The sequence below is a fragment of the Conger conger genome, chromosome 5 (assembly GCF_963514075.1).
Source record: "Conger conger chromosome 5, fConCon1.1, whole genome shotgun sequence".
In the NCBI taxonomy this organism is placed as follows: domain Eukaryota; kingdom Metazoa; phylum Chordata; class Actinopteri; order Anguilliformes; family Congridae; genus Conger; species Conger conger.
Window position 1 is genome coordinate 25471979 of NC_083764.1, and position 21227 is coordinate 25493205.

Sequence of the window (21227 nt, forward strand, 5' to 3'; positions counted from 1 at the left end):
TGGGACAACTCGGTCAATATGTTTTACAAAGCTAGCTGGAAATTATGGACAGCAAAAACAATCAATAAAAAAGCTATGTTTGGGAAAACAGTTCTGCTATAATTTTCTGTAAATTAGAGAAGCACTTCACTTCCATGTACAAGGTGAAGACATGCTTGTAATTATTACATTTTCAACAACATTGAAAAACTGACCTTTGAAAATTAAGAAATAAGCACGAAACATCAATGAATTTTTCAACGCAACATCGAGGCACGGATGGGGGTTGAACCCATGATCTTTGGTTTACGAGACCAACGCCTTACCACTTGGCCACCATGCCAAAGAGACACATGGCCTTTTAAAATTGAATGACAAAAAACTACAACGATAAGTGAGGCATGATATATTTGCTGCTCATATTACAAAACGCGAAAGACAAGAAGAGACAGGACTAGAAACTTCGAGAAACGAATAGGCACGAACAGCGGTCGAACCCACGATCTTTGGTCTACAAGACCAACCCCTTACCACTCGGCCACCCCACCACCTGAACTGCATAAAAATGAGTGAATGAATGAACTATCATTATTAAGTCAATATCTTTGCAGCTGCCCACCGTCCCACGGCCGAGCTGTACAAATTATTATGTGAATTAAACAGACCAGCAATCAAGAAAAGGGCACATTACGTAAATTGATGTAAACATTATCTGTCCATTGACCTCAAACTAAAATGATTAATTTGGATTCACATAATCTTTGTAAATTAAAGAAGCACATTCATCTACAAAAAGAATGGTTGATCCTGCGTGCGTTAGGATGGCATAATGCTCAACTTTCAATCGTTGATAAAATTGTCACTTTGGCCACAGTTAGCTTGGTTAATTAAAAAGGGTCCTTTTATCTGTCTGGGGTATGACTTGTTGGGGAGTAGTGGCATGTTCACAAGAGAGGTGGAAAGATTCTCTGGAATGACCTTAGGTTTCAAAAGGAAACACTTCAAGTTCACCAGACAGAGGTATTTGGTTAATTGTTCTGAGTATACCAGCACACATTGCAAACATCCCATTGATCAAGGAGGATCACACCTCAACAGAATCTAGAAATGTGATTAATGTGGAAGCCTTTTGGAATTTCAGGATTAGCATGGGACAACTCGGTCAATATGTTTTACAAAGCTAGCTGGAAATTATGGACAGCAAAAACAATCAATAAAAAAGCTATGTTTGGGAAAACAGTTCTGCTATCATTTTCTGTAAATTAGAGAAGCACTTCACTTCCATGTACAAGGTGAAGACATGCTTGTAATTATTACATTTTCAACAACATTGAAAAACTGACCTTTGAAAATTAAGAAATAAGCACGAAACATCAATGAATTTTTCAACGCAACATCGAGGCACGGATGGGGGTTGAACCCATGATCTTTGGTTTACGAGACCAACGCCTTACCACTTGGCCACCATGCCAAAGAGACACATGGCCTTTTAAAATTGAATGACAAAAAACTACAACGATAAGTGAGGCATGATATATTTGCTGCTCATATTACAAAACGCGAAAGACAAGAAGAGACAGGACTAGAAACTTCGAGAAACGAATAGGCACGAACAGCGGTCGAACCCACGATCTTTGGTCTACAAGACCAACCCCTTACCACTCGGCCACCCCACCACCTGAACTGCATAAAAATGAGTGAATGAATGAACTATCATTATTAAGTCAATATCTTTGCAGCTGCCCACCGTCCCACGGCCGAGCTGTACAAATTATTATGTGAATTAAACAGACCAGCAATCAAGAAAAGGGCACATTACGTAAATTGATGTAAACATTATCTGTCCATTGACCTCAAACTAAAATGATTAATTTGGATTCACATAATCTTTGTAAATTAAAGAAGCACATTCATCTACAAAAAGAATGGTTGATCCTGCGTGCGTTAGGATGGCATAATGCTCAACTTTCAATCGTTGATAAAATTGTCACTTTGGCCACAGTTAGCTTGGTTAATTAAAAAGGGTCCTTTTATCTGTCTGGGGTATGACTTGTTGGGGAGTAGTGGCATGTTCACAAGAGAGGTGGAAAGATTCTCTGGAATGACCTTAGGTTTCAAAAGGAAACACTTCAAGTTCACCAGACAGAGGTATTTGGTTAATTGTTCTGAGTATACCAGCACACATTGCAAACATCCCATTGATCAAGGAGGATCACACCTCAACAGAATCTAGAAATGTGATTAATGTGGAAGCCTTTTGGAATTTCAGGATTAGCATGGGACAACTCGGTCAATATGTTTTACAAAGCTAGCTGGAAATTATGGACAGCAAAAACAATCAATAAAAAAGCTATGTTTGGGAAAACAGTTCTGCTATAATTTTCTGTAAATTAGAGAAGCACTTCACTTCCATGTACAAGGTGAAGACATGCTTGTAATTATTACATTTTCAACAACATTGAAAAACTGACCTTTGAAAATTAAGAAATAAGCACGAAACATCAATGAATTTTTCAACGCAACATCGAGGCACGGATGGGGGTTGAACCCATGATCTTTGGTTTACGAGACCAACGCCTTACCACTTGGCCACCATGCCAAAGAGACACATGGCCTTTTAAAATTGAATGACAAAAAACTACAACGATAAGTGAGGCATGATATATTTGCTGCTCATATTACAAAACGCGAAAGACAAGAAGAGACAGGACTAGAAACTTCGAGAAACGAATAGGCACGAACAGCGGTCGAACCCACGATCTTTGGTCTACAAGACCAACCCCTTACCACTCGGCCACCCCACCACCTTAACTGCATAAAAATGAGTGAATGAATGAACTATCATTATTAAGTCAATATCTTTGCAGCTGCCCACCGTCCCACGGCCGAGCTGTACAAATTATTATGTGAATTAAACAGACCAGCAATCAAGAAAAGGGCACATTACGTAAATTGATGTAAACATTATCTGTCCATTGACCTCAAACTAAAATGATTAATTTGGATTCACATAATCTTTGTAAATTAAAGAAGCACATTCATCTACAAAAAGAATGGTTGATTCTGCGTGCGTTAGGATGGCATAATGCTCAACTTTCAATCGTTGATAAAATTGTCACTTTGGCCACAGTTAGCTTGGTTAATTAAAAAGGGTCCTTTTATCTGTCTGGGGTATGACTTGTTGGGGAGTAGTGGCATGTTCACAAGAGAGGTGGAAAGATTCTCTGGAATGACCTTAGGTTTCAAAAGGAAACACTTCAAGTTCACCAGACAGAGGTATTTGGTTAATTATTCTGAGTATACCAGCACACATTGCAAACATCCCATTGATCAAGGAGGATCACACCTCAACAGAATCTAGAAATGTGATTAATGTGGAAGCCTTTTGGAATTTCAGGATTAGCATGGGACAACTCGGTCAATATGTTTTACAAAGCTAGCTGGAAATTATGGACAGCAAAAACAATCAATAAAAAAGCTATGTTTGGGAAAACAGTTCTGCTATAATTTTCTGTAAATTAGAGAAGCACTTCACTTCCATGTACAAGGTGAAGACATGCTTGTAATTATTACATTTTCAACAACATTGAAAAACTGACCTTTGAAAATTAAGAAATAAGCACGAAACATCAATGAATTTTTCAACGCAACATCGAGGCACGGATGGGGGTTGAACCCGTGATCTTTGGTTTACGAGACCAACGCCTTACCACTTGGCCACCATGCCAAAGAGACACATGGCCTTTTAAAATTGAATGACAAAAAACTACAACGATAAGTGAGGCATGATATATTTGCTGCTCATATTACAAAACGCGAAAGACAAGAAGAGACAGGACTAGAAACTTCGAGAAACGAATAGGCACGAACAGCGGTCGAACCCACGATCTTTGGTCTACAAGACCAACCCCTTACCACTCGGCCACCCCACCACCTGAACTGCATAAAAATGAGTGAATGAATGAACTATCATTATTAAGTCAATATCTTTGCAGCTGCCCACCGTCCCACGGCCGAGCTGTACAAATTATTATGTGAATTAAACAGACCAGCAATCAAGAAAAGGGCACATTACGTAAATTGATGTAAACATTATCTGTCCATTGACCTCAAACTAAAATGATTAATTTGGATTCACATAATCTTTGTAAATTAAAGAAGCACATTCATCTACAAAAAGAATGGTTGATCCTGCGTGCGTTAGGATGGCATAATGCTCAACTTTCAATCGTTGATAAAATTGTCACTTTGGCCACAGTTAGCTTGGTTAATTAAAAAGGGTCCTTTTATCTGTCTGGGGTATGACTTGTTGGGGAGTAGTGGCATGTTCACAAGAGAGGTGGAAAGATTCTCTGGAATGACCTTAGGTTTCAAAAGGAAACACTTCAAGTTCACCAGACAGAGGTATTTGGTTAATTGTTCTGAGTATACCAGCACACATTGCAAACATCCCATTGATCAAGGAGGATCACACCTCAACAGAATCTAGAAATGTGATTAATGTGGAAGCCTTTTGGAATTTCAGGATTAGCATGGGACAACTCGGTCAATATGTTTTACAAAGCTAGCTGGAAATTATGGACAGCAAAAACAATCAATAAAAAAGCTATGTTTGGGAAAACAGTTCTGCTATAATTTTCTGTAAATTAGAGAAGCACTTCACTTCCATGTACAAGGTGAAGACATGCTTGTAATTATTACATTTTCAACAACATTGAAAAACTGACCTTTGAAAATTAAGAAATAAGCACGAAACATCAATGAATTTTTCAACGCAACATCGAGGCACGGATGGGGGTTGAACCCATGATCTTTGGTTTACGAGACCAACGCCTTACCACTTGGCCACCATGCCAAAGAGACACATGGCCTTTTAAAATTGAATGACAAAAAACTACAACGATAAGTGAGGCATGATATATTTGCTGCTCATATTACAAAACGCGAAAGACAAGAAGAGACAGGACTAGAAACTTCGAGAAACGAATAGGCACGAACAGCGGTCGAACCCACGATCTTTGGTCTACAAGACCAACCCCTTACCACTCGGCCACCCCACCACCTGAACTGCATAAAAATGAGTGAATGAATGAACTATCATTATTAAGTCAATATCTTTGCAGCTGCCCACCGTCCCACGGCCGAGCTGTACAAATTATTATGTGAATTAAACAGACCAGCAATCAAGAAAAGGGCACATTACGTAAATTGATGTAAACATTATCTGTCCATTGACCTCAAACTAAAATGATTAATTTGGATTCACATAATCTTTGTAAATTAAAGAAGCACATTCATCTACAAAAAGAATGGTTGATCCTGCGTGCGTTAGGATGGCATAATGCTCAACTTTCAATCGTTGATAAAATTGTCACTTTGGCCACAGTTAGCTTGGTTAATTAAAAAGGGTCCTTTTATCTGTCTGGGGTATGACTTGTTGGGGAGTAGTGGCATGTTCACAAGAGAGGTGGAAAGATTCTCTGGAATGACCTTAGGTTTCAAAAGGAAACACTTCAAGTTCACCAGACAGAGGTATTTGGTTAATTGTTCTGAGTATACCAGCACACATTGCAAACATCCCATTGATCAAGGAGGATCACACCTCAACAGAATCTAGAAATGTGATTAATGTGGAAGCCTTTTGGAATTTCAGGATTAGCATGGGACAACTCGGTCAATATGTTTTACAAAGCTAGCTGGAAATTATGGACAGCAAAAACAATCAATAAAAAAGCTATGTTTGGGAAAACAGTTCTGCTATAATTTTCTGTAAATTAGAGAAGCACTTCACTTCCATGTACAAGGTGAAGACATGCTTGTAATTATTACATTTTCAACAACATTGAAAAACTGACCTTTGAAAATTAAGAAATAAGCACGAAACATCAATGAATTTTTCAACGCAACATCGAGGCACGGATGGGGGTTGAACCCATGATCTTTGGTTTACGAGACCAACGCCTTACCACTTGGCCACCATGCCAAAGAGACACATGGCCTTTTAAAATTGAATGACAAAAAACTACAACGATAAGTGAGGCATGATATATTTGCTGCTCATATTACAAAACGCGAAAGACAAGAAGAGACAGGACTAGAAACTTCGAGAAACGAATAGGCACGAACAGCGGTCGAACCCACGATCTTTGGTCTACAAGACCAACCCCTTACCACTCGGCCACCCCACCACCTGAACTGCATAAAAATGAGTGAATGAATGAACTATCATTATTAAGTCAATATCTTTGCAGCTGCCCACCGTCCCACGGCCGAGCTGTACAAATTATTATGTGAATTAAACAGACCAGCAATCAAGAAAAGGGCACATTACGTAAATTGATGTAAACATTATCTGTCCATTGACCTCAAACTAAAATGATTAATTTGGATTCACATAATCTTTGTAAATTAAAGAAGCACATTCATCTACAAAAAGAATGGTTGATTCTGCGTGCGTTAGGATGGCATAATGCTCAACTTTCAATCGTTGATAAAATTGTCACTTTGGCCACAGTTAGCTTGGTTAATTAAAAAGGGTCCTTTTATCTGTCTGGGGTATGACTTGTTGGGGAGTAGTGGCATGTTCACAAGAGAGGTGGAAAGATTCTCTGGAATGACCTTAGGTTTCAAAAGGAAACACTTCAAGTTCACCAGACAGAGGTATTTGGTTAATTATTCTGAGTATACCAGCACACATTGCAAACATCCCATTGATCAAGGAGGATCACACCTCAACAGAATCTAGAAATGTGATTAATGTGGAAGCCTTTTGGAATTTCAGGATTAGCATGGGACAACTCGGTCAATATGTTTTACAAAGCTAGCTGGAAATTATGGACAGCAAAAACAATCAATAAAAAAGCTATGTTTGGGAAAACAGTTCTGCTATAATTTTCTGTAAATTAGAGAAGCACTTCACTTCCATGTACAAGGTGAAGACATGCTTGTAATTATTACATTTTCAACAACATTGAAAAACTGACCTTTGAAAATTAAGAAATAAGCACGAAACATCAATGAATTTTTCAACGCAACATCGAGGCACGGATGGGGGTTGAACCCATGATCTTTGGTTTACGAGACCAACGCCTTACCACTTGGCCACCATGCCAAAGAGACACATGGCCTTTTAAAATTGAATGACAAAAAACTACAACGATAAGTGAGGCATGATATATTTGCTGCTCATATTACAAAACGCGAAAGACAAGAAGAGACAGGACTAGAAACTTCGAGAAACGAATAGGCACGAACAGCGGTCGAACCCACGATCTTTGGTCTACAAGACCAACCCCTTACCACTCGGCCACCCCACCACCTGAACTGCATAAAAATGAGTGAATGAATGAACTATCATTATTAAGTCAATATCTTTGCAGCTGCCCACCGTCCCACGGCCGAGCTGTACAAATTATTATGTGAATTAAACAGACCAGCAATCAAGAAAAGGGCACATTACGTAAATTGATGTAAACATTATCTGTCCATTGACCTCAAACTAAAATGATTAATTTGGATTCACATAATCTTTGTAAATTAAAGAAGCACATTCATCTACAAAAAGAATGGTTGATCCTGCGTGCGTTAGGATGGCATAATGCTCAACTTTCAATCGTTGATAAAATTGTCACTTTGGCCACAGTTAGCTTGGTTAATTAAAAAGGGTCCTTTTATCTGTCTGGGGTATGACTTGTTGGGGAGTAGTGGCATGTTCACAAGAGAGGTGGAAAGATTCTCTGGAATGACCTTAGGTTTCAAAAGGAAACACTTCAAGTTCACCAGACAGAGGTATTTGGTTAATTGTTCTGAGTATACCAGCACACATTGCAAACATCCCATTGATCAAGGAGGATCACACCTCAACAGAATCTAGAAATGTGATTAATGTGGAAGCCTTTTGGAATTTCAGGATTAGCATGGGACAACTCGGTCAATATGTTTTACAAAGCTAGCTGGAAATTATGGACAGCAAAAACAATCAATAAAAAAGCTATGTTTGGGAAAACAGTTCTGCTATCATTTTCTGTAAATTAGAGAAGCACTTCACTTCCATGTACAAGGTGAAGACATGCTTGTAATTATTACATTTTCAACAACATTGAAAAACTGACCTTTGAAAATTAAGAAATAAGCACGAAACATCAATGAATTTTTCAACGCAACATCGAGGCACGGATGGGGGTTGAACCCATGATCTTTGGTTTACGAGACCAACGCCTTACCACTTGGCCACCATGCCAAAGAGACACATGGCCTTTTAAAATTGAATGACAAAAAACTACAACGATAAGTGAGGCATGATATATTTGCTGCTCATATTACAAAACGCGAAAGACAAGAAGAGACAGGACTAGAAACTTCGAGAAACGAATAGGCACGAACAGCGGTCGAACCCACGATCTTTGGTCTACAAGACCAACCCCTTACCACTCGGCCACCCCACCACCTGAACTGCATAAAAATGAGTGAATGAATGAACTATCATTATTAAGTCAATATCTTTGCAGCTGCCCACCGTCCCACGGCCGAGCTGTACAAATTATTATGTGAATTAAACAGACCAGCAATCAAGAAAAGGGCACATTACGTAAATTGATGTAAACATTATCTGTCCATTGACCTCAAACTAAAATGATTAATTTGGATTCACATAATCTTTGTAAATTAAAGAAGCACATTCATCTACAAAAAGAATGGTTGATCCTGCGTGCGTTAGGATGGCATAATGCTCAACTTTCAATCGTTGATAAAATTGTCACTTTGGCCACAGTTAGCTTGGTTAATTAAAAAGGGTCCTTTTATCTGTCTGGGGTATGACTTGTTGGGGAGTAGTGGCATGTTCACAAGAGAGGTGGAAAGATTCTCTGGAATGACCTTAGGTTTCAAAAGGAAACACTTCAAGTTCACCAGACAGAGGTATTTGGTTAATTGTTCTGAGTATACCAGCACACATTGCAAACATCCCATTGATCAAGGAGGATCACACCTCAACAGAATCTAGAAATGTGATTAATGTGGAAGCCTTTTGGAATTTCAGGATTAGCATGGGACAACTCGGTCAATATGTTTTACAAAGCTAGCTGGAAATTATGGACAGCAAAAACAATCAATAAAAAAGCTATGTTTGGGAAAACAGTTCTGCTATAATTTTCTGTAAATTAGAGAAGCACTTCACTTCCATGTACAAGGTGAAGACATGCTTGTAATTATTACATTTTCAACAACATTGAAAAACTGACCTTTGAAAATTAAGAAATAAGCACGAAACATCAATGAATTTTTCAACGCAACATCGAGGCACGGATGGGGGTTGAACCCATGATCTTTGGTTTACGAGACCAACGCCTTACCACTTGGCCACCATGCCAAAGAGACACATGGCCTTTTAAAATTGAATGACAAAAAACTACAACGATAAGTGAGGCATGATATATTTGCTGCTCATATTACAAAACGCGAAAGACAAGAAGAGACAGGACTAGAAACTTCGAGAAACGAATAGGCACGAACAGCGGTCGAACCCACGATCTTTGGTCTACAAGACCAACCCCTTACCACTCGGCCACCCCACCACCTTAACTGCATAAAAATGAGTGAATGAATGAACTATCATTATTAAGTCAATATCTTTGCAGCTGCCCACCGTCCCACGGCCGAGCTGTACAAATTATTATGTGAATTAAACAGACCAGCAATCAAGAAAAGGGCACATTACGTAAATTGATGTAAACATTATCTGTCCATTGACCTCAAACTAAAATGATTAATTTGGATTCACATAATCTTTGTAAATTAAAGAAGCACATTCATCTACAAAAAGAATGGTTGATTCTGCGTGCGTTAGGATGGCATAATGCTCAACTTTCAATCGTTGATAAAATTGTCACTTTGGCCACAGTTAGCTTGGTTAATTAAAAAGGGTCCTTTTATCTGTCTGGGGTATGACTTGTTGGGGAGTAGTGGCATGTTCACAAGAGAGGTGGAAAGATTCTCTGGAATGACCTTAGGTTTCAAAAGGAAACACTTCAAGTTCACCAGACAGAGGTATTTGGTTAATTATTCTGAGTATACCAGCACACATTGCAAACATCCCATTGATCAAGGAGGATCACACCTCAACAGAATCTAGAAATGTGATTAATGTGGAAGCCTTTTGGAATTTCAGGATTAGCATGGGACAACTCGGTCAATATGTTTTACAAAGCTAGCTGGAAATTATGGACAGCAAAAACAATCAATAAAAAAGCTATGTTTGGGAAAACAGTTCTGCTATAATTTTCTGTAAATTAGAGAAGCACTTCACTTCCATGTACAAGGTGAAGACATGCTTGTAATTATTACATTTTCAACAACATTGAAAAACTGACCTTTGAAAATTAAGAAATAAGCACGAAACATCAATGAATTTTTCAACGCAACATCGAGGCACGGATGGGGGTTGAACCCGTGATCTTTGGTTTACGAGACCAACGCCTTACCACTTGGCCACCATGCCAAAGAGACACATGGCCTTTTAAAATTGAATGACAAAAAACTACAACGATAAGTGAGGCATGATATATTTGCTGCTCATATTACAAAACGCGAAAGACAAGAAGAGACAGGACTAGAAACTTCGAGAAACGAATAGGCACGAACAGCGGTCGAACCCACGATCTTTGGTCTACAAGACCAACCCCTTACCACTCGGCCACCCCACCACCTGAACTGCATAAAAATGAGTGAATGAATGAACTATCATTATTAAGTCAATATCTTTGCAGCTGCCCACCGTCCCACGGCCGAGCTGTACAAATTATTATGTGAATTAAACAGACCAGCAATCAAGAAAAGGGCACATTACGTAAATTGATGTAAACATTATCTGTCCATTGACCTCAAACTAAAATGATTAATTTGGATTCACATAATCTTTGTAAATTAAAGAAGCACATTCATCTACAAAAAGAATGGTTGATCCTGCGTGCGTTAGGATGGCATAATGCTCAACTTTCAATCGTTGATAAAATTGTCACTTTGGCCACAGTTAGCTTGGTTAATTAAAAAGGGTCCTTTTATCTGTCTGGGGTATGACTTGTTGGGGAGTAGTGGCATGTTCACAAGAGAGGTGGAAAGATTCTCTGGAATGACCTTAGGTTTCAAAAGGAAACACTTCAAGTTCACCAGACAGAGGTATTTGGTTAATTGTTCTGAGTATACCAGCACACATTGCAAACATCCCATTGATCAAGGAGGATCACACCTCAACAGAATCTAGAAATGTGATTAATGTGGAAGCCTTTTGGAATTTCAGGATTAGCATGGGACAACTCGGTCAATATGTTTTACAAAGCTAGCTGGAAATTATGGACAGCAAAAACAATCAATAAAAAAGCTATGTTTGGGAAAACAGTTCTGCTATAATTTTCTGTAAATTAGAGAAGCACTTCACTTCCATGTACAAGGTGAAGACATGCTTGTAATTATTACATTTTCAACAACATTGAAAAACTGACCTTTGAAAATTAAGAAATAAGCACGAAACATCAATGAATTTTTCAACGCAACATCGAGGCACGGATGGGGGTTGAACCCATGATCTTTGGTTTACGAGACCAACGCCTTACCACTTGGCCACCATGCCAAAGAGACACATGGCCTTTTAAAATTGAATGACAAAAAACTACAACGATAAGTGAGGCATGATATATTTGCTGCTCATATTACAAAACGCGAAAGACAAGAAGAGACAGGACTAGAAACTTCGAGAAACGAATAGGCACGAACAGCGGTCGAACCCACGATCTTTGGTCTACAAGACCAACCCCTTACCACTCGGCCACCCCACCACCTGAACTGCATAAAAATGAGTGAATGAATGAACTATCATTATTAAGTCAATATCTTTGCAGCTGCCCACCGTCCCACGGCCGAGCTGTACAAATTATTATGTGAATTAAACAGACCAGCAATCAAGAAAAGGGCACATTACGTAAATTGATGTAAACATTATCTGTCCATTGACCTCAAACTAAAATGATTAATTTGGATTCACATAATCTTTGTAAATTAAAGAAGCACATTCATCTACAAAAAGAATGGTTGATTCTGCGTGCGTTAGGATGGCATAATGCTCAACTTTCAATCGTTGATAAAATTGTCACTTTGGCCACAGTTAGCTTGGTTAATTAAAAAGGGTCCTTTTATCTGTCTGGGGTATGACTTGTTGGGGAGTAGTGGCATGTTCACAAGAGAGGTGGAAAGATTCTCTGGAATGACCTTAGGTTTCAAAAGGAAACACTTCAAGTTCACCAGACAGAGGTATTTGGTTAATTATTCTGAGTATACCAGCACACATTGCAAACATCCCATTGATCAAGGAGGATCACACCTCAACAGAATCTAGAAATGTGATTAATGTGGAAGCCTTTTGGAATTTCAGGATTAGCATGGGACAACTCGGTCAATATGTTTTACAAAGCTAGCTGGAAATTATGGACAGCAAAAACAATCAATAAAAAAGCTATGTTTGGGAAAACAGTTCTGCTATAATTTTCTGTAAATTAGAGAAGCACTTCACTTCCATGTACAAGGTGAAGACATGCTTGTAATTATTACATTTTCAACAACATTGAAAAACTGACCTTTGAAAATTAAGAAATAAGCACGAAACATCAATGAATTTTTCAACGCAACATCGAGGCACGGATGGGGGTTGAACCCGTGATCTTTGGTTTACGAGACCAACGCCTTACCACTTGGCCACCATGCCAAAGAGACACATGGCCTTTTAAAATTGAATGACAAAAAACTACAACGATAAGTGAGGCATGATATATTTGCTGCTCATATTACAAAACGCGAAAGACAAGAAGAGACAGGACTAGAAACTTCGAGAAACGAATAGGCACGAACAGCGGTCGAACCCACGATCTTTGGTCTACAAGACCAACCCCTTACCACTCGGCCACCCCACCACCTTAACTGCATAAAAATGAGTGAATGAATGAACTATCATTATTAAGTCAATATCTTTGCAGCTGCCCACCGTCCCACGGCCGAGCTGTACAAATTATTATGTGAATTAAACAGACCAGCAATCAAGAAAAGGGCACATTACGTAAATTGATGTAAACATTATCTGTCCATTGACCTCAAACTAAAATGATTAATTTGGATTCACATAATCTTTGTAAATTAAAGAAGCACATTCATCTACAAAAAGAATGGTTGATTCTGCGTGCGTTAGGATGGCATAATGCTCAACTTTCAATCGTTGATAAAATTGTCACTTTGGCCACAGTTAGCTTGGTTAATTAAAAAGGGTCCTTTTATCTGTCTGGGGTATGACTTGTTGGGGAGTAGTGGCATGTTCACAAGAGAGGTGGAAAGATTCTCTGGAATGACCTTAGGTTTCAAAAGGAAACACTTCAAGTTCACCAGACAGAGGTATTTGGTTAATTATTCTGAGTATACCAGCACACATTGCAAACATCCCATTGATCAAGGAGGATCACACCTCAACAGAATCTAGAAATGTGATTAATGTGGAAGCCTTTTGGAATTTCAGGATTAGCATGGGACAACTCGGTCAATATGTTTTACAAAGCTAGCTGGAAATTATGGACAGCAAAAACAATCAATAAAAAAGCTATGTTTGGGAAAACAGTTCTGCTATAATTTTCTGTAAATTAGAGAAGCACTTCACTTCCATGTACAAGGTGAAGACATGCTTGTAATTATTACATTTTCAACAACATTGAAAAACTGACCTTTGAAAATTAAGAAATAAGCACGAAACATCAATGAATTTTTCAACGCAACATCGAGGCACGGATGGGGGTTGAACCCGTGATCTTTGGTTTACGAGACCAACGCCTTACCACTTGGCCACCATGCCAAAGAGACACATGGCCTTTTAAAATTGAATGACAAAAAACTACAACGATAAGTGAGGCATGATATATTTGCTGCTCATATTACAAAACGCGAAAGACAAGAAGAGACAGGACTAGAAACTTCGAGAAACGAATAGGCACGAACAGCGGTCGAACCCACGATCTTTGGTCTACAAGACCAACCCCTTACCACTCGGCCACCCCACCACCTTAACTGCATAAAAATGAGTGAATGAATGAACTATCATTATTAAGTCAATATCTTTGCAGCTGCCCACCGTCCCACGGCCGAGCTGTACAAATTATTATGTGAATTAAACAGACCAGCAATCAAGAAAAGGGCACATTACGTAAATTGATGTAAACATTATCTGTCCATTGACCTCAAACTAAAATGATTAATTTGGATTCACATAATCTTTGTAAATTAAAGAAGCACATTCATCTACTAAAAGAATGGTTGATTCTGCGTGCGTTAGGATGGCATAATGCTCAACTTTCAATCGTTGATAAAATTGTCACTTTGGCCACAGTTAGCTTGGTTAATTAAAAAGAGTCCTTTTATCTGTCTGGGGTATGACTTGTTGGGGAGTAGTGGCATGTTCACAAGAGAGGTGGAAAGATTCTCTGGAATGACCTTAGGTTTCAAAAGGAAACACTTCAAGTTCACCAGACAGAGGTATTTGGTTAATTATTCTGAGTATACCAGCACACATTGCAAACATCCCATTGATCAAGGAGGATCACACCTCAACAGAATCTAGAAATGTGATTAATGTGGAAGCCTTTTGGAATTTCAGGATTAGCATGGGACAACTCGGTCAATATGTTTTACAAAGCTAGCTGGAAATTATGGACAGCAAAAACAATCAATAAAAAAGCTATGTTTGGGAAAACAGTTCTGCTATAATTTTCTGTAAATTAGAGAAGCACTTCACTTCCATGTACAAGGTGAAGACATGCTTGTAATTATTACATTTTCAACAACATTGAAAAACTGACCTTTGAAAATTAAGAAATAAGCACGAAACATCAATTAATTTTTCAACGCAACATCGAGGCACGGATGGGGGTTTAACCCGTGATCTTTGGTTTACGAGACCAACGCCTTACCACTTGGCCACCATGCCAAAGAGACACATAGACTTTTAAAATTGAATGACAAAAAACTACAACGATAAGTGAGGCATGATATATTTGCTGCTCATATTACAAAACGCGAAAGACAAGAAGAGACAGGACTAGAAACTTCGAGAAACGAATAGGCACGAACAGCGGTCGAACCCACGATCTTTGGTCTACAAGACCAACCCCTTACCACTCGGCCACCCCACCACCTGAACTGCATAAAAATGAGTGAATGAATGAACTATCATTATTAAGTCAATATCTTTGCAGCTGCCCACCGTCCCACGGCCGAGCTGTACAAATTATTATGTGAATTAAACAGACCAGCAATCAAGAAAAGGGCACATTACGTAAATTGATGTAAACATTATCTGTCCATTGACCTCAAACTAAAATGATTAATTTGGATTCACATAATCTTTGTAAATTAAAGAAGCACATTCATCTACAAAAAGAATGGTTGATCCTGCGTGCGTTAGGATGGCATAATGCTCAACTTTCAATCGTTGATAAAATTGTCACTTTGGCCACAGTTAGCTTGGTTAATTAAAAAGGGTCCTTTTATCTGTCTGGGGTATGACTTGTTGGGGAGTAGTGGCATGTTCACAAGAGAGGTGGAAAGATTCTCTGGAATGACCTTAGGTTTCAAAAGGAAACACTTCAAGTTCACCAGACAGAGGTATTTGGTTAATTGTTCTGAGTATACCAGCACACATTGCAAACATCCCATTGATCAAGGAGGATCACACCTCAACAGAATCTAGAAATGTGATTAATGTGGAAGCCTTTTGGAATTTCAGGATTAGCATGGGACAACTCGGTCAATATGTTTTACAAAGCTAGCTGGAAATTATGGACAGCAAAAACAATCAATAAAAAAGCTATGTTTGGGAAAACAGTTCTGCTATAATTTTCTGTAAATTAGAGAAGCACTTCACTTCCATGTACAAGGTGAAGACATGCTTGTAATTATTACATTTTCAACAACATTGAAAAACTGACCTTTGAAAATTAAGAAATAAGCACGAAACATCAATGAATTTTTCAACGCAACATCGAGGCACGGATGGGGGTTGAACCCATGATCTTTGGTTTACGAGACCAACGCCTTACCACTTGGCCACCATGCCAAAGAGACACATGGCCTTTTAAAATTGAATGACAAAAAACTACAACGATAAGTGAGGCATGATATAGTTGCTGCTCATATTACAAAACGCGAAAGACAAGAAGAGACAGGACTAGAAACTTCGAGAAACGAATAGGCACGAACAGCGGTCGAACCCACGATCTTTGGTCTACAAGACCAACCCCTTACCACTCGGCCACCCCACCACCTTAACTGCATAAAAATGAGTGAATGAATGAACTATCATTATTAAGTCAATATCTTTGCAGCTGCCCACCGTCCCACGGCCGAGCTGTACAAATTATTATGTGAATTAAACAGACCAGCAATCAAGAAAAGGGCACATTACGTAAATTGATGTAAACATTATCTGTCCATTGACCTCAAACTAAAATGATTAATTTGGATTCACATAATCTTTGTAAATTAAAGAAGCACATTCATCTACAAAAAGAATGGTTGATTCTGCGTGCGTTAGGATGGCATAATGCTCAACTTTCAATCGTTGATAAAATTGTCACTTTGGCCACAGTTAGCTTGGTTAATTAAAAAGGGTCCTTTTATCTGTCTGGGGTATGACTTGTTGGGAAGTAGTGGCATGTTCACAAGAGAGGTGGAAAGATTCTCTGGAATGACCTTAGGTTTCAAAAGGAAACACTTCAAGTTCACCAGACAGAGGTATTTGGTTAATTGTTCTGAGTATACCAGCACACATTGCAAACATCCCATTGATCAAGGAGGATCACACCTCAACAGAATCTAGAAATGTGATTAATGTGGAAGCCTTTTGGAATTTCAGGATTAGCATGGGACAACTCGGTCAATATGTTTTACAAAGCTAGCTTGAAATTATGGACAGCAAAAACAATCAATAAAAAAGCTATGTTTGGGAAAACAGTTCTGCTATAATTTTCTGTAAATTAGAGAAGCACTTCACTTCCATGTACAAGGTGAAGACATGCTTGTAATTATTACATTTTCAACAACATTGAAAAACTGACCTTTGAAAATGAGGAAAGAAACATGATAGAATTCCGCAATCCAACATCGAGGCACGGATGGGGGTTGAACGCATGACCTTTGGTTTACGAGACCAACGCCTTACCACTTGGCCACCATGCCAAAGAGACGCACGAGATTAAAAAATTGAATGACAAAAAACTACAATGATAAGTGAGGCATGATATGTCTGCTGCGCGGATTACAAAACGCGAAAGACAAGAAGAGACAGGACTAGAAACTTCGAGAAACGAATAGGCACGGACAGCGGTCGAACCCACGATCTTTGGTCTACAAGACCAACCCCTTACCACTCGGCCACCCCACCACCTGAACTGCATAAAAATGAGTGAATGAATGAACTATCATTATTAAGTCAATATCTTTGCAGCTGCCCACCGTCCCACGGCCGAGCTGTACAAATTATTATGTGAATTAAACAGACCAGCAATCAAGAAAAGGGCACATTACGTAAATTGATGTAAACGTTATCTGTCCATTGACCTCAAACTAAAATGATTAATTTGGATTCACATAATCTTTGTCAATTAAAGAAGCACATTCATCTACAAAAAGAATGGTTGATTCTGCGTGCGTTAGGATGGCATAATGCTCAACTTTCAATCGTTGATAAAATTGTCACTTTGGCCACAGTTAGCTTGGTTAATTAAAAAGGGTCCTTTTATCTGTCTGGGGTATGACTTGTTGGGGAGTAGTGGCATGTTCACAAGAGAGGTGGAAAGATTCTCTGGAATGACCTTAGGTTTCAAAAGGAAACACTTCAAGTTCACCAGACAGAGGTATTTGGTTAATTGTTCTGAGTATACCAGCACACATTGCAAACATCCCATTGATCAAGGAGGATCACACCTCAACAGAATCTAGAAATGTGATTAATGTGGAAGCCTTTTGGAAATTCAGGATTAGCATGGGACAACTCGGTCAATAATGTTTTACAAAGGTAGCTGGAAATTATGTACAGCAAAAACAATCAATAAAAAAGCTATGTTTGGGAAAACAGTTCTGCTATAATTTTCTGTAAATTAGAGAAGCACTTCACTTCCATGTACAAGGTGAAGACATGCTTGTAATTATTACATTTTCAACAACATTGAAAAACTGACCTTTGAAAATAAAGAAAGAAGCACGAAACATCAGTGAATTTTTTTTATTTTTATAGTATAAATCACCTAACTGGCAATTGGGTAACAATGAAGGCTGCTGATGGCAGATTTTGCACAGGGTTTTTTTGTTGTCACAATTTGAACCCCCATGGTGATGTCTGTGTATAGGACGGTGAGTGGTGAGATTCACATTCATGTAGACAGTCACTGTTTCTGGGCTCAGGATTTGCGTAAGTAACCAATTCATGCCCATACACTCAGTGATTACTTTATTAGGTAGACATGTACACCAGCTTGTTAAACGAAATATTTGATCAGCCAATCATGTCGCAGCAAGTAAATGCATAAAAGCATGCAGACCTGGTCAAGAGGTTCAGCTGTTTTTCAGACCAAATGTCAGAATGGGGTCACCTATGGTGCTGACCCATCTACACACAAACATAGCCAGACACCTATGTGCATATGCCCATACATACACACACAAACACATATAGACATGCACAAAACACAAAAACCATTAAAACTAAAGACTCCCATACCATGAATTCACTTCAAGTTCAAAACTTGGAACATTCTTGGAATTGGTGGACAGTCAAAAAGACTTAAGGTACTTAATCACACAAACAAATTACAAGCAGATATATGCCTTCTACAAGAAACTCATTTATCAGAATCTGACTTCCATAAATTAAGAACACCAAAATTTAATAAAATATTCTCCACCCATTTCAACTCTAGGCAAATGGCCTCGCCATTTTAATACACAAAAGGACGATAATAAATATCACAATACATAACAACCCAATCACTATTGCATGTATCCATGGCCCAAATAATGATGACCAATCCTTTTTCCACAGCCTTTTCACCTCTCTCTCTCCAATCTTTCTGGCTCCCCAATAATCACCAGAGGAGATTTCAATGCAGTCAGGAGCCCATCATGAGACAGGTCTAACAATTCAAACAGCACATGTAATTGCCAAACCACAGAAATAATGAAACAGTTCATGAGTGAGTTTGGTCTTGCCGATGTCGGTGATTAAAACACCCAACTGCTAGAGAATTTTTCATTCTTTTCACCAGTTCATCACTCCTACTCTCGTATTGACTTATTTTTAACCAGTAACTCAATTATTCCCCAAATCTCAGACATGCTAATACACCCTCCTACAATTAGTGATCATGCTCATAGTCTCCCTCACTTGGAATATTAACCATTCACATCCTATAGATGGCACTTTAATACTTTAATACTTTACTTGATGACCCCAACTTTGATCATTATATTAAGAGAGAGTGGGCTTCCTTCCTTGAAATGAATGATTTTCCAGAAATAGCATTATCACTACTTTGGGAAACGGGGTAAAATCATATCATATTCCACACATTAAAAAAAGAAAGACAACAAACAGGAAATGTACTTAGAACAAAAGATTATAGAATTTGAGACCATCAACGCAAATAATCCCACAGCACAAATGCAAAATGATTTACGGAAATACAAATTACAACTGAATGAACACACAAATCGGAAAACTCAATTCCACCCATAAAATTTTGAATACAGTAATAAATCTGCAAAATACCTGGCCAACCAAATCAAGGGAAACAAATAAAAAACAACAATTACAAACTCAGCAGGGTATATTGTACAGACACCTGAGGAAATAAACAAGACTTTTCAAGATTTGCATACCAATCTCTGTTCATCAATACGTAAACCAAGCCAAGAAGACATTGACACATTCCTATGCAATATTGATTTACCACAACTTACTGAAGACCAAGTGAATACCGTTTACAATTACAGAATTCCACAATGCCCAAAAACGAATGCCTAACAGTAAATCAGCAGAAATTGATGGCTTCCCTGTTGAGTTCTCTAAACACTTTTTGAATGCTCTAGCCCCCATTTTCAACAGATTAACAGCTGACATCAAACAAAAATCCAAACTTCCCAGAGACATGAATACTGCCACAATCTCTCTTTTACTAAAACCTGATAAAGACCCCACCTCCCCTTCACGCTATCGCCCCTGTCCTCTCATCAACAGACACGAAAATCCTTAGCAAGGCCCGAGCATCACAGATTGAAACAGTCACTCCATCTATCATCCACTCAGACCAAACTGGCTTTATGAAAGGAAGACACTCACCTAATAACCTACGTAGACTATTTAACTTAATTCATTACATATCTCACACAAACTCACCAATACCTATAGTCTCACTGGATGCAGAAAAGGCATTTGATAAAGTAAATTGGGAACTTGTATAATTCTACACTGAAGAAATTTGGTTTTGGTGAATCATTTTCTACACATCACCAATGGCCACGATGACCACCAATACCACAATGCTTCACTATGCACAGGGGTACTAGTCAAAGATGCCCGTTCTCTCCATCAGCAGTCATCCTTCAAAAAATAAACATCACAGGAATCCAAACAAATCAAAATCCTTCCTCTTCATTACCTGAAATCATCCGCCTCATAAACACTTTCTCTAAAATCTCAGACTTTACTATCACTATCAACTGGTCTAAATCCACAATTCTCCCACTCAACCCTATTAACTGGGATGTGGCGGCTCAAACATCACCCCACTCTCTGCGCAACTGGTAATATCACATAATTAGGAATCAACATTTCCTCTAGGCTCTCAGAGTTAGTCCATCTCAACTTCAACCCACTTCCCAAAACAGTAGAGGACAATCTTCAATGTTGGATGAATCTACCAATATCCCTCATCAGGGCCAAAATGACCATACTGCCCTTGATAAATTACCTATTCTCAATGATCCTGATCAAGCCCCCACCCTCATTGTTCAAATCCTTATACTCTATCACCTCAAAATTCTACGGGAAAAACAAGACCTAGAATCAAACTGATGACATATAGTAGGTATTATACATTGCTGTAGTCAGAGATCTGTGCTGATACCTTGATGGAGAGCAGGCTGATGTTAGCGTTAGGGCTGATCAATTTAAT

The 21227-nt window shown here is 38.6% G+C and overlaps 16 non-coding genes across 16 annotated transcripts; all 16 read right to left on the reverse strand.

The window, feature by feature from the left end:
• Positions 1–250: 250 nt before the first annotated feature.
• trnat-cgu (transfer RNA threonine (anticodon CGU)) lies at positions 251–322 on the reverse strand. The gene has a single exon. It is a non-coding gene; the product is annotated as a tRNA-Thr (tRNA).
• A 1056-nt stretch (positions 323–1378) lies between these two features.
• On the reverse strand, positions 1379–1450 carry trnat-cgu (transfer RNA threonine (anticodon CGU)). The gene has a single exon. It is a non-coding gene; the product is annotated as a tRNA-Thr (tRNA).
• A 1056-nt stretch (positions 1451–2506) lies between these two features.
• trnat-cgu (transfer RNA threonine (anticodon CGU)) lies at positions 2507–2578 on the reverse strand. Its single transcript has one exon. It is a non-coding gene; the product is annotated as a tRNA-Thr (tRNA).
• A 1056-nt stretch (positions 2579–3634) lies between these two features.
• Positions 3635–3706, reverse strand: trnat-cgu (transfer RNA threonine (anticodon CGU)). The gene has a single exon. It is a non-coding gene; the product is annotated as a tRNA-Thr (tRNA).
• A 1056-nt stretch (positions 3707–4762) lies between these two features.
• Positions 4763–4834, reverse strand: trnat-cgu (transfer RNA threonine (anticodon CGU)). The gene has a single exon. It is a non-coding gene; the product is annotated as a tRNA-Thr (tRNA).
• A 1056-nt stretch (positions 4835–5890) lies between these two features.
• Positions 5891–5962, reverse strand: trnat-cgu (transfer RNA threonine (anticodon CGU)). Its single transcript has one exon. It is a non-coding gene; the product is annotated as a tRNA-Thr (tRNA).
• A 1056-nt stretch (positions 5963–7018) lies between these two features.
• On the reverse strand, positions 7019–7090 carry trnat-cgu (transfer RNA threonine (anticodon CGU)). The gene has a single exon. It is a non-coding gene; the product is annotated as a tRNA-Thr (tRNA).
• Positions 7091–8146: 1056 nt separating this feature from the next.
• On the reverse strand, positions 8147–8218 carry trnat-cgu (transfer RNA threonine (anticodon CGU)). Its single transcript has one exon. It is a non-coding gene; the product is annotated as a tRNA-Thr (tRNA).
• A 1056-nt stretch (positions 8219–9274) lies between these two features.
• trnat-cgu (transfer RNA threonine (anticodon CGU)) lies at positions 9275–9346 on the reverse strand. The gene has a single exon. It is a non-coding gene; the product is annotated as a tRNA-Thr (tRNA).
• A 1056-nt stretch (positions 9347–10402) lies between these two features.
• trnat-cgu (transfer RNA threonine (anticodon CGU)) lies at positions 10403–10474 on the reverse strand. The gene has a single exon. It is a non-coding gene; the product is annotated as a tRNA-Thr (tRNA).
• A 1056-nt stretch (positions 10475–11530) lies between these two features.
• trnat-cgu (transfer RNA threonine (anticodon CGU)) lies at positions 11531–11602 on the reverse strand. Its single transcript has one exon. It is a non-coding gene; the product is annotated as a tRNA-Thr (tRNA).
• Positions 11603–12658: 1056 nt separating this feature from the next.
• On the reverse strand, positions 12659–12730 carry trnat-cgu (transfer RNA threonine (anticodon CGU)). Its single transcript has one exon. It is a non-coding gene; the product is annotated as a tRNA-Thr (tRNA).
• Positions 12731–13786: 1056 nt separating this feature from the next.
• trnat-cgu (transfer RNA threonine (anticodon CGU)) lies at positions 13787–13858 on the reverse strand. Its single transcript has one exon. It is a non-coding gene; the product is annotated as a tRNA-Thr (tRNA).
• Positions 13859–14914: 1056 nt separating this feature from the next.
• On the reverse strand, positions 14915–14986 carry trnat-cgu (transfer RNA threonine (anticodon CGU)). Its single transcript has one exon. It is a non-coding gene; the product is annotated as a tRNA-Thr (tRNA).
• A 1056-nt stretch (positions 14987–16042) lies between these two features.
• On the reverse strand, positions 16043–16114 carry trnat-cgu (transfer RNA threonine (anticodon CGU)). Its single transcript has one exon. It is a non-coding gene; the product is annotated as a tRNA-Thr (tRNA).
• A 1049-nt stretch (positions 16115–17163) lies between these two features.
• trnat-cgu (transfer RNA threonine (anticodon CGU)) lies at positions 17164–17235 on the reverse strand. Its single transcript has one exon. It is a non-coding gene; the product is annotated as a tRNA-Thr (tRNA).
• Between the last annotated feature and the right edge of the window lie 3992 nt (positions 17236–21227).